Genomic DNA, 13,709 nt, shown 5'->3' with positions numbered 1-13,709 from the left:
AACTGCTCTTCCAAGTCCTTTGCTGTCTCTGACAGAATTACAACGCCATCGGCAAACTTCAAAATTTTTATTTCTTCTAATTGGATTTTGATACCTAATCCGAATTTTTCTTTTGTTTCCTTTACTGCTTGCTCAATACACAGATTGAATAACATTGGGGAGATGCTACAACCCTGTCTCATTCCCTTCCCAACCACTGCTTCCCTTTCATGCCCCTCGACTCTTATAACTGCCATCTGGTTTCTGTTCAAATTCTATATATCCTTTCGCTCCCTGTATTTTACCCCTGCCACCTTCAGATTTTGAAACAGAGTATTCCAGTCAACATTGTCAAATGCTTTCTCTAAGTCTACAAATGCTAGAAACGTAGGTTTGCCTTTCCTTAATCTTTCTTCTAAGGTAAGTCGAAAGGTCAGTATTACCTCACGTGTTCCAATATTTCTACAGAATCCAAACTAATCTTCCCCGATGTTGGCTTCTACCAGTTTTTCCATTCGTCTGTAAAGAATTCGCGTTAGTATTATGCAGCTGTGACTTATTAAACTGATAGTTCCGTAATTTTCACATCTGTCAACAACTGCGTTCTTTGGGATTGGAATTATTATATTCTTCTTGAAGTCTGAGGGTACTTCACCTGTCTCATACATCTTCCTCACCAGATGGTAGAGTTTTGTCAGGACTGGCTCTCCCAAGGCTGTCAGTAGTTCTAATGGAATGTTGTCTACTCCCAGGGCCTTGTTTCAGCTCAGGTCTTTCAGTGATCTGACAAACTCTTCACGCAGTATCGTATCTCCCATTTCATCATCATCTACATTCCCTTCAATTTCTATAATATTCTCCCCAACTACATCGACCTTGTATAGACCCTCTATATACGCCTTCCATCTTTCTGCTTTCCCTTCTTTGGTTAGAACTGGGTTTCCATCTAAGTTGATATTCATACAAGTGGTTCCCTTTTCTCCAAACGTCTCTCTAATTTTCCTGTAGGCAGTATCTATCTTACCCCTAGTGAGATAAGCCTCTACATCCTTACATTTGTCCTCTAGCCATCCCTGCTTAGCCGTTTAGCACTTCCTGTCGATCTCATTTTTGAGACGTTTGTATTCCTTTTTGCGTGCTTCATTTACTGCATTTTTATATTTTCTCCTTTCATTAATTAAATTCAATATTTCTTCTGTTACCCAAGGCTTTCTACTAGCCCTCGTGTTTTTACCTACTTGATACTCTGCTGCCTTCACTACTTCACCCCTTAGAGTTACCCATTCTTCTTCTACTGTACTTCTTTCCCCCACTGCTGTCAATTGTTCCCTTATGCTCTCCCCGAAACTCTGTACAACCTGTGGTTTAGTCAGTTTATCCAGGTCCCATCACCTGAAATTCCCACCTTTTTGCAGTTTCTTCAATTTTAATCTGCAGTTCATAACCAATAGATTGTGACCAGAGTCCACATCTGCCCCTGGAAATGTCTTACACTTTAAAATCTGGTTCCTAAATCTCTGTCTTACCATTATATAATCTATCTGATACCTTTTAGCATCTCTAGGATTCTTCCGTGTATACAACCTCCTTTTATGATTCCTGAACCAAGTGTTAGCCATAATTAAATTATGCTCTGCGCAAAATTCTACCAGACGTCTTCCTCTTTCATTTCTTTCCCCCAATCCATATTCATCTACTATGTTTCCTTCTCTTCCTTTTCCTACACTCGAAATCCAGTCACCCATGACTATTAAATTTTCGTCTCCCTTCACTATCTGAATAATTTCTTTTATCTCATCATACATTTCATCAATTTCTTCATCATCTGCAGAGCTAGTTGGCATATAAACTTGTACTACAGTAGTAGGCGTGGGCTTTGTGTCTATCTTGGCCATAATAATGCGTTCACTATGCTGCCACCGAACTTCACTAATTCCCCCTATATCTAACATTAACCTATCCATTTCCCTTTTTAAATTTTCTAACCTACCTGCCTGATTAAGGGATCTGACATTCCACGCTCCGATCCGTAGAATGCCGATTTTCTTTCTCCTGATAACAACGTCCTCTTGAGTAGTCCCCGCCCGGAGTTCCGAATGGGTGACTAATTTACCTCCGGAATATTTTACCCAAGATGACACCATCCTCATTTAACCATACAGTAAAGCTGCATGCCCTCGGGAAAATGATTGTAAGTAGGCTGTTTAGATTTTCATATTGGTAATGCCACGTAGCGCTCGGTATGAAAATCACTGGCTGTGCTGTGTGCAGCCTGTGGCTAGTTTGCATTGTTGTCTGCCATTGTAGTGTTAGGCAGCGGCAGCTGGATGTGAACAGCGCGTAGCGTTGCGCAGTTGGAGGTGAGCCGCCAGCAGTGGTGGATCTGGGGAGAGAGATGGCGGAGTTTTGAAATTACATATATTATGACTTTTGATGATATTAAGGTAAATACATTGTTTGTTCTCTATTAATATCTTGCATTTGCTAACTATCTCTATCAGTAGTTGGTGCCTTCTGTAGATTGAATCTTTTATTTAGCTGGCAGTAGTGGTGCTCGCTGTATTGCAGTAGTTCGAGTAACGAAAATTTTTGTGAGGTAAGTGATTTCTGAAAGGTATAGTTTAATGTTACTCAGGGCCATTCTTTTGCAGGGATCTTTGATAGATTGCGTTGCGCTAAATAATATTATGTAAGTAGGCTGTTTAGATTTTTATATTGGTAATGCCACGTAGCGCTCGGTATGAAAATCGCTGGCTGTGCTGTGTGCAGCCTGTGGCTAGTTTGCATTGTTGTCTGCCATTGTAGTGTTAGGCAGCGGCAGCTGGATGAGAACAGCGCGTAGCGTTGCGCAGTTGGAGGTGAGCCGCCAGCAGTGGTGGATCTGGGGAGAGAGATGGTGGAGTTTTGAAATTACATATATTATGACTTTTGATGATATTAAGGTAAATACATTGTTTGTTCTCTATTAATATCTTGCATTTGCTAACTATCTCTATCAGTAGTTGGTGCCTTCTGTAGTTTGAATCTTTTATTTAGCTGGCAGTAGTGGTGCTCGCTGTATTGCAGTAATTCGAGTAACGAAAATTTTTGTGAGGTAAGTGATATCTGAAAGGTATAGTTTAATGTTACTCAGGGCCATTCTTTTGCAGGGATCTTTGATAGATTGCGTTGCGCTAAATAATATTATGTAAGTAGGCTGTTTAGATTTTTATATTGGTAATGCCACGTAGCGCTCGGTATGAAAATCGCTGGCTGTGCTGTGTGCAGCCTGTGGCTAGTTTGCATTGTTGTCTGCCATTGTAGTGTTAGGCAGCGGCAGCTGAATGTGAACAGCGCGTAGCGTTGCGCAGTTAGAGGTGAGCCGCCAGCAGTGGTGGATGTGAGGAGAGAGATAGCCTAGTTTTGAAATTACATATATTATGACTTTTGATGATGTTAAGGTAAATACAGTGTTTATTCTCTATTAAAATTTTTCATTTGCTAACTATCCCTATCAGTAGTTAGTGCCTTCTGTAGTTTGAATCTTTTATTTAGCTGGCAGTAGTGGTGCTCGCTGTATTGCAGTAATTCGAGTAACGAAAATTTTTGTGAGGTAAGTGATTTCTGAAAGGTATAGTTTAATGTTACTCAGGGCCATTCTTTTGCAGGGATCTTTGATAGTCAGATTGAGTTGCGTTAAATAATATCGTGTGTCAGGTTAAGCACAGTCGTGTATAAATTTTTCTAAGGGGACGTTTCATATGTGGACCCTTAGCCTAGGATACCTCACTGGAATCTTCTGATTTTTTCTTGTAGTTTGTGTATTTAGTGTAGCTTTTGTTTATTGCTAGTGCGTAATTATAGAGAGAATCTCCTTTGTAGTTGCAGTCTTTCATTGTTGTACTGTAAAACAGTTGTGGCATGCATGTAGATTTGCACCAAGTATTTCGCAGCTGCGCTTGTAATTAACTACATATTATTTTCAGTGCTATGTTAATGTGTTCTCTTATTTTTGTTATTCAAATTGTGTTTTTCTGTGTTGTCGTGTGAAATATTGTGACAATAATGGCGTGTGAAAAACGTAACACTCGGCTCCAAAGTAAACTGAGAAATAATAGTGACGACGAGCGTAGCTTATCAGCACCACTGGGTAGTGAATTAACAGACATTCGAAGTAGTAATTTGGTAATTGTGCATAGGGAAATGGAGCGGGCGGAAAATAATGGTGTAGACAGTCTAACAGGTAGTGAATAGGGAAGCATTATCGATCGATCGGTCGGCAACAGCTCCCCTCAGGAATCCGAAATGACAGAACACAATATTGCAAATACTGTAGACTTAGGTTTTGGGTCCTCACCGTTTTCTCAAATGAGTCAAGACACATTTTCTGCTTGTCAAAATGTGAATGTTGCTGGTGCAAATGCACTGCCGAAAAGCGTAGAGGAACAGATTCCAGACACTAATGCATTGTTATTACAATTAATGCAACAAATGCGACAAAATATTCAAAAGTTAGACACAATGGAAAGAAATCAGAGACAAACACAGCAAAAGCTTCAAAAGTTAGACACCACACTTGAACAAACACGTGAAGATTTAACTACTGAGTTACATAACATCGAATCGAAATGTCAAAAAGTCTGTAATGACGTAAAAACACAAATTTGTGAGCATTTCCAACCTATTTTTTCGCGGCATGAAAATGCATTACAGAATCACGAAGCAGCCATAAAAGAACTGCAAACTATTGTTCATGAAAATCATGAGACCTTGCAAGCTAAAATTGACTCAGTTGCATCTACCGATTCGGTTACGCAACTTGCAAAAACTCAGGAAAATTTAAAGGACACAGTAGATACCCTGAAAATTGGTTCAGAAAGACACATGGAGGAAATAAGTACACTATCGGAGAAAGTAGCCGAACTTTCGGATCAGGTCACTAACTTATCTACAAAGGTAGATGAAGACCTGAATGACACAAGACCCGTAGCCTTCACTGACACTGAAGAGTATGAACAAATAAGAAAATTCAAACAAAATCAGAATCAAATTAATACGCAATACAAATTGGCAAGGTACACCGAATTTTGAGATGGAACCGCCAACACGAAGTAACAATGACCGACATGCTACTCGCCGACACTATGATTTTGACTATAACCTGTTCATTACTACACGTAAATTCAAAACATTTAAGAATTCTGCCAACGACATTCATCCACAAGCGTGGCTCCATCAATTCTCTCATTGTTTTCCTCCCAACTGGTCACTGGAGCACAGGTTAGAATTTATGTGTGGCTACTTGGAGAATGAACCAGCTGTAAGAATGCGATTGGTCAATCACGATTGTCACAGTGAAGGAAAATTTTACCATGCCTTCCTCTCAGCATATTGGTCTCAAGCCATACAAGACCGAGTAAAACATGGTATCATAATTATGAAACATTTCGAACTATCTGAATTTTCCAGTCTTGTGAAATATTTTGAAGACATGTTGCACAAGAATCAGTACCTGTCAAAGCCATACAGCCCCTCAGAACTCATCCGCATTTGCTTAATCAAATTACCTGAACATTTACGGCATATTATTTTGGCAGGACGTTGCAAAGACGACATTGAAGCTTTTCAGGGACTCTTACAAGAATTAGAAATTGACACAGACAGTCGCGGGATGCGAAAACGGGAAAACAATCACTACAGGTCACATCTGTCGCAATTCCGCGATGAAAGAAATAATAACTCGACACGACAAGGCTATTCTCATAACGTAAATCGTGACCAAAACAGACACCACCCATATGACAACCACTGGCAGAGTAATAGTTACAGAGAAAGATCGCATTTCCGTAGTAAAGAATATGACAGAGACAATCATAGAAACAGACCATATGGCAACCAGAACTATTATTATCACGGGAGACAGGATAACTTCAGATGCAACGGTCCAGTGTGCAGTTACGACTCAGGGAGAAATTCTCCACCACATGACCGACAAACAAGAAACTATGTAAACTACCGACAAAACGACAGTCCTGAATTCCATCAGAACTGTCGAGCTTTAAACAGAGCTGGGTCCTCTCAGCAAGGCGAATTTGTGGAAGTTAGGCCTCCTAATCCCAGTAACGGCGCGCGCCAACAAAGAAACAGACAATGACTCGCACCGCAGTTATGCACCTGCGCCCGCTGGGTCAGGGAAAAATAACATTGACGCTAACCTTGAGCAAAATTCCAGTATTCTTTACGGACGAATACCGCATGATAATTGCATTCAAGTTCAAACTCTGTGTACTGAGAAGAACAAAGGGTTACACCACATCTCACATGTAAAACCGTGTATTGAGAGATAAACTGTTTTTTAATTTAGTCTTTGCTATAAAATTTTTCACTTCACGTTACTAGCATGCTTTAGAAACTGTTACCATGCAACAATGTTTGAAGTTAAATATCCAGTCAAGAACCAAGAGAACTTATTCAAACAGAAATTACAAATGCATTGTTATTGCGAACAGACGACACAGTGTAATTGTGGGTGTACATTCTTGCTTGTTAGTTGCACGATTAGAACATTTACCAGTACTGCTAATGAGATTTTAATGCACCATTTGGTTTACTGGAAAATACATTTGGGATTTGAAGTACTTTCTGAGAGATACCAGATGACATAGTGGTTAGTTTATGTGACAGCTACACAATTATATCACGACGTTACTAATGAGTGACAATTTACAATGTTGCTTTTGCGGTGTATCTGTTTTATATCTGCACAGTTTTTCTGTATTATTCTGGAAAGTAAAACATGTTTTAGTAGTAACTTTTGTGGTATAGCTACAATGAGACAGCCTTTTCCGTAGCACAACAATATGTTACAGCACAGTAATTTCTTCATCACAACAATAAGCGTAATAACTAAGATATCTATACGCAAAGCATTTCACTTTTGTTTATCATGAGGTAAGTACATTGACTTCTGCAGAACTTAGCTTTTGGAAGACGATAACTATGACACTTCCACAGAGATTATCTTACAGCAAGACGCACATTTAGCGCTACAGGACACGTATTTTAGTGATTAATTTTGTACTTAAAACATTTATTTTGAAAGATTTTTGAATTACAAAGAAAGTTTTCCGTGATACATTTCATTCCATTGCTGTAATTTGTAACACCTGAGGGTATAATTACAATAATCCTCAGGGGGGTACATGCTTACTTTGTGTACCATGTGTTTGGCAAGCACAAGGAACCCTAGCTAATATGGTATTTGCTTATACAACTTTACACATCGGTACCATATTTCTCCCAGAACATAAATTACACAGCTATCTGATCATTTAACTGAGATATAAACATGTTTTTTACTACGTCAGTGACACATGTTTACGTAATTACACCATTGGGTAACTTCACACTTACGAAATTGTATTTTGTCTGTACTGTGTGAACTCTTCATATTATTTTGGAACCATTGTGATACTGTGAGAGCTTTGAATGATGTATTTGGTATGAGATCATGATTTTTAAAGTACGTTTGAGGCAGATGACAGTATTGAAATGAGCAGCGAATATGTTTTACGGTTTGAAATTATTGCAGAGAGCTACGACTTTTTTGAGATTTGACTGAGGTGTTATGATGATATTTTTACAACGACGATGTGTATTATGCTGTTGAGGTATGTTTATGTCAATAAGATGATGCTACCATATATGAGGAATGTGATTACGTGTTTATATGTATATGAATAATGAATAGAAGTTAGGGACTCTTGACTTGTGAAAAAGGATGTTGGAAACCAAGAATCGTACTTTAAGAGTTATGAAATGTGTGTAAACGCGTGAATGTATCACAATGCCGGCGAAAATTTTTTGGACATTGTTATATTCATAGGAGTTTGTTTCTACACATTTGCAACGTAAATCCTCGACCATTGAAATTTTTATATGAGACTGTCACTGTAGCGGAAACTGCTGTCATAAATATTTGTGTAAGGAAGTTAAGTGACCACCTGCACGTGCGTCGTGGGCACACAGCTGTGTCAGACACCTGGAGAACAAGCCTTTTCAGACGCTCAGGTAGAAAAAAAAGGGGAGGCCATTATCCTCGCTTTTGACATACCTTTGTAGAAAGCACCGCAAACACGACACGCTTACATCTGCACACCTGATTATGACAAGCGTCTTTCTGTAGAATTGAGGGAATTTTTACTGTGTTATGAAATGCCATATGGCTAATGAATGATGTTTCATGCCGTCCTTTGTACATATTTCCTCATTTTATTTAATATCTAGTTTCTAGCTGCAATGCAGCATTGGTTAAAATAAAATTTAATATATGTACTAATATTGTTATTTTATGCCTACAGATCCAGTAAATAACCATTTTATAATCTACTTCACAAAAACGAGGGAGCACAAAAAGACATTTCCCTTCACAGGAATTGCATACATAATTTTTGTCAATGACTGGGTAACTTATTTAGTAGTGTAATTTAAGGTGATGCATCACTTTAGTGTTAAGATGTGACATAGGTATTAAACATGGCCATTTTTACTGTAATATTTTTTCTGCTTGAGCTTTGTCATGTATAGATATAAGTTTTATATTTTTTATATTTGCTGCTGCTGTTTGCCAGGCATAGTGCTACTGAATTTTAAATTGTGTTACTCTGTTAAGCTAGTTTTACTACTGACTTATTTTTCTTGTTACTGCACATTGGCTCATATTAGTTGTAATGTTACATTTCTTGGTAATTTAGATTTACTGTAGCTTGCTTTGCAATTTTACATTTTTTTTTTTTTTTGCATTGCTGTTTGTGTTAATTTGTTATGTGCTGCTGCATTGCCTCGTCCCTTAGTTTAGCATCTGGGCTCAGTAGATTTAAGTTAGCTTAAGAGGAGTAGAATATAAGAAACTAACTATGATGGCTTGGAAGAAATGTATTGAGAAGCTATATGAAAATGGTTTGGGCAAAAAAGAAGGATACTGTACAGTGGAGAAAAACTATTTTTGACAGAGGATGTGAACAGAAGACAGAAGGCAGGCTTAGATAGGACTTTTGGGAATAATGATGAATGAAGGGAGATCTCCAAGAAGCAAAGAAAGTTTTGTTTGCAAAATACTGCAATGAAACAAACCCTGTCCTTTCCTTTTGTGTTATCCCACTATGTGTTTGGGTACCCGTGTGTAATTATGTTCTTCCTGTGTTTATATGTTTATCTGATAAGACTTATATTGTAGAATTTTTCTAATACTCAGCTACATTCACTATGATGAGGAATACTGTTCTCCTCAAATATAATTGGCATTAATAATATGTTATTTACCTTGTAAAGATGTTTAGACATTATTTATTCTGTTTTGTTTTAATGCTCATGTGTGAAGTTGATGTTTCGCAAGTTATTCTGATCTTTTATGTATGAACTTATGTCATAATTCCTGTAACACTGATGTATATGTTTATTTCTATTCTGTTGTAAAGCCTGTACTACAAATGTTATCTGTATTGTTATGTTTTTAATTATGTATTTTGTACCTTTGTAATTGTATTCTCATGTTATAATATTGTAATTGACAGCAGTTAATCAAATTAAGTAACTTGTAAGTTCCATTTCACTGCACACGTTTCTGTTGGTCATAGTATATGGACAATATGTGAGAAGTAGGGACTGTTAGTGTTTGCACATGTGTTGATAATTCAGCAAGGGACTGGATAACAGCATTGGTCATTCTAAGGACAATTCCAAAAAACTTTGTGAGTGCACAAGTGGTGGTTATGGACTTGCTATATTAACTGCAAGACTCTTCACTGGTGATTGTGCACCCGCACAGTCACAACAGATGGCTGCTGGTTATCTCTACCAGGACTACAGTGGGCCTGTCATCACTTTCTACAAGGACTGCAGTGGGCCTGCACCTCTGGTGGCCCACCAATACCATACTCTAAACCAGAACTACAGTGGGTCTGCTCTGTGATGACCTACCTACCAATCTTCTACAAAACGTCGAATGACTCTGCTGTGGGTTTGCTCTGTTGTGGCCCATTACCTGTCAGCATGTCAAGAGTCAGCACTGTCTTTCAGTTGGAAGGACAATATCTTTCATTTGCTAACTATCCCTATCAGTAGTTAGTGCCTTCTGTAGTTTGAATCTTTTATTTAGCTGGCAGTAGTGGTGCTCGCTGTATTGCAGTAATTTGAGTAAAGAAGATTTTTGTGAGGTAAGTGATTTCTGAAAGGTATAGTTTAATGTTACTCAGGGCCATTCTTTTGCAGGGATCTTTGATAGTCAGATTGCGTTGCGGTAAATAATATTGTGTGTCAGGTTAAGCACAGTCGTGTATAAATTGTTCTAAGGGGACGTTTCAAGATAAAAAGAATACAAAATGTGAAATGGTAGCAAAAAATACTACATAATTTCTTTATTACATACAAAGTACAGAAATACATTAAAGCCAGTGAAGATGACTCACAAATAAAAAAAATAAACACTTACGAAGAGATGGGGCAATCAGCCAACCAGTTGCAAATAAGGGTTTATTAGCCCTTCTCCATCAGCCCACCAGTTGCAAATAAGGGTTTATTTGCCCTCACCATGGTTATGGTACTTGTAAAAATACGTTCTTCAGAAGTGGTGACCTTATTACATCACATAAGGCCACTACTTTTGATGAATATATTTTTACGAAAATCGAAACCATGGTCAAGGGCTAATAAACCATTATTTGCAATTTGCTGGCTGATTTTTCAGCTTCTTCTGATTTACATAGTTGCTTTCCCACCGCCATTTTATGTTTTTAAAACACATATGAAGAAAACAAATTGCCTTTCACTTAGTGCCAAAGACCGAACACAACTCTATATATAATTTTTTCAGCTGAGAAACGATGAGAAATTTATCAAAATGACGATTATATATCCATATGAGGCATTTCTCTTAAATTTATACAAATGTTTTAAGAACATTCGTATCAGACTCCAAAGCACTACCCAACACATCAGATTCAATCAAATGTCCAAAAGAAATAATGTAATGTCATGGTGTGTTGGCAGCACAAAAAAATGAAATAATTTACAGAAAAAGCTTGTTTAGAAAGTGAAATCAAATTGATTTTCTCCAAGAAATTCATGACTAATAAAGAGTTATATCATGTACCTTTCACTTTATATGCGTTTATCGACAACTAAAAGGTGATAAGTAACATAATACAGAAAATTCAACACTGCACACCAAGAAGACTGCAGTACATATCAAACAAACTCATGCTAAATATTGAAACACTTACTAAATGTACAGCTAGAAAGAAAAGCACAAGAAATGAAACTAGATCCATCACCACTAATTCTATTCAAAACTACTAAACCTTCCACACGCCAAAGTAACAGAAAAACATACATAGCAATTAGAAAAATGGCTCAAACGCAACATTAGCACAGAGATACACGACCACTACATATAAAATCTGACTGTAAAAACAGAAAGCATTCTCATAGAGGAAGGGAACGCAGAAAATAACACCGCAAATTTTGGGCTATTGCCAGAACTAGTTAATAAGCGAATAAAGAACATAGCCACATTGTCAAAAAAGGGCAAAACAGGGTATCACAATCAGATAACACTACCTTTGAGAAATTAAAAGGAAATCATTCACCCTAATAACATCATAGTCACCAGATATGATGAATGGAACACCACAAGGGTGATAAGTAAAGATCGATATACCGAAAAATACCAAAGAATTCGTCACCTCTAACACTATCACAAATCTGATCCAGTACCATGTTTCCAGGTGCGTATCAGGAACAACCTCAAAGACTCAAACATATATTCACAGATGAACAAACCGAACAACTCACACAGAAGAAGAGAAAAGCATGAACACTCCAAAACCAAACGAAAATTCACAAATCACATATTCCAGTGATGAGGGTTATTAATTGTAGAATGAACCATAATACAATGTGGCAAAGTACTGAAATAAAATCATAATGCTACACTGTGATATGAAGTGCTGTAAAACAGTCAAAATAATAAATTAACTTATAATACAAGTAAAGGACTTAATCAATCTACAAAGAGGATCACTCTTTTCTTTTGGCACAGAAAAGATGTAGACCTCAATAACCACCACATAGGTAATGAAACCAACTAAATAAAACCAACTAAGGTACAAAAAAACACCAACAGATAATATCGGAGTAAAAATCAAACTTTTAAAATACTCAAATACCAAAATTACCTCCAATTTGAAAACAAACTTTACTTAAAAAAGATGGCCTACAAACAGCACCAGCAATAAAGGGAACAATGGCAAACATATTCATCATCCAAATAGAAATTACAATATTTGATTCAATTACAGCAAAGGGAAAATACAAAATTATTTACTGACACAAATTTGAGGATGATACAATCTAGCGGAACAAACACTGGTAGCAGTTACTTCTGTAAAATATCTGGGAGTATGCGTGCAGAACGATTTGAAGTGGAATGATCATATAAAATTAATTGTTGGTAAGGTGGGTACCAGGTTGAGATTCATTGGGAGAGTCCTTAGAAAATGTAGTCCATCAACAAAGGAGGTGGCTTACAAAACACTCGTTCGACCTATACTTGAGTATTGCTCATCAGTGTGGGATCCATACCAGATCGGGTTGACGGAGGAGATAGAGAAGATCCAAAGAAGAGCGGCGCGTTTCGTCACAGGGTTATTTGGTAACCGTGATAGCGTTACGGAGATGTTTAACAAACTCAAGTGGCAGACTCTGCAAGAGAGGCGCTCTGCATCGCGGTGTAGCTTGCTCGCTAGGTTTCGAGAGGGTGCGTTTCTGGATGAGGTATCGAATATATTGCTTCCCCCTACTTATACCTCCCGAGGAGATCACGAATGTAAAATTAGAGAGATTAGAGCGCGCACAGAGGCTTTCAGCCAGTCGTTCTTCCCGCGAACCATACACGACTGGAACAGGAAAGGGAGATAATGACAGTGGCACGTAAAGTGCCCTCCGCCACACACCGTTGGGTGGCTTGCGGAGTATAAATGTAGATGTAGATGTAGATGTATATGGTAGATGAGAGAACAGAGAAAATAGATAAAGTCCCCAGAGTAGTATACCAAAATACATTAAATTCACCAAGAAAGAGGACCTCAAAATCAAATAAATTTCCTTGGTAAGACCATACAGTGAAACACCAATAAGCACATTCTGAGATCTTCAGTAAGTCAACAGCAAAAGACAAAATGACACATGGAAGGTTAAGACAACCACAAAATTAAAAAATCGCAACACAATGAGAAATGTTACATGGACTGAATAATTTCACAGTCAACAGGGGAAATATGCAAAGTCTCTATTAAAATAATACATTTTCAAATGCAATAGTTAGTTAGTTAGTTCTTTGCATGTGCCATTGATGAAACACACGGTACGGTAGCCGAACGTGATCTGGAACGTGTCAAGTGCACAACAAACGCACATATGAAACAAATTTTTTAAATATATACATACATATATATTACAATACAGAGTTAAAGATTAATATTTCTATCATTTACCTCATTCCCTTGAATGGCAAGGAGATATATTTCAGTTTATTTGTTAAACTATTACTGCTGTCTGTCAGACACCTTATTTCATGTGGTAATTTGTCGAAAAATTTTATAGCAGTATATTTTACCCCTTTCTGTGCCAAAGATAGGTTGAGCAAAGGATAGTGCAAGTCATTCTTTTTTCTGGTATTATAATCATGAATATCA

This window comes from Schistocerca cancellata, chromosome 8, assembly GCF_023864275.1.
Source record: "Schistocerca cancellata isolate TAMUIC-IGC-003103 chromosome 8, iqSchCanc2.1, whole genome shotgun sequence".
Taxonomy (NCBI): domain Eukaryota; kingdom Metazoa; phylum Arthropoda; class Insecta; order Orthoptera; family Acrididae; genus Schistocerca; species Schistocerca cancellata.
Note: the sequence above shows the minus strand (reverse complement) of the source record.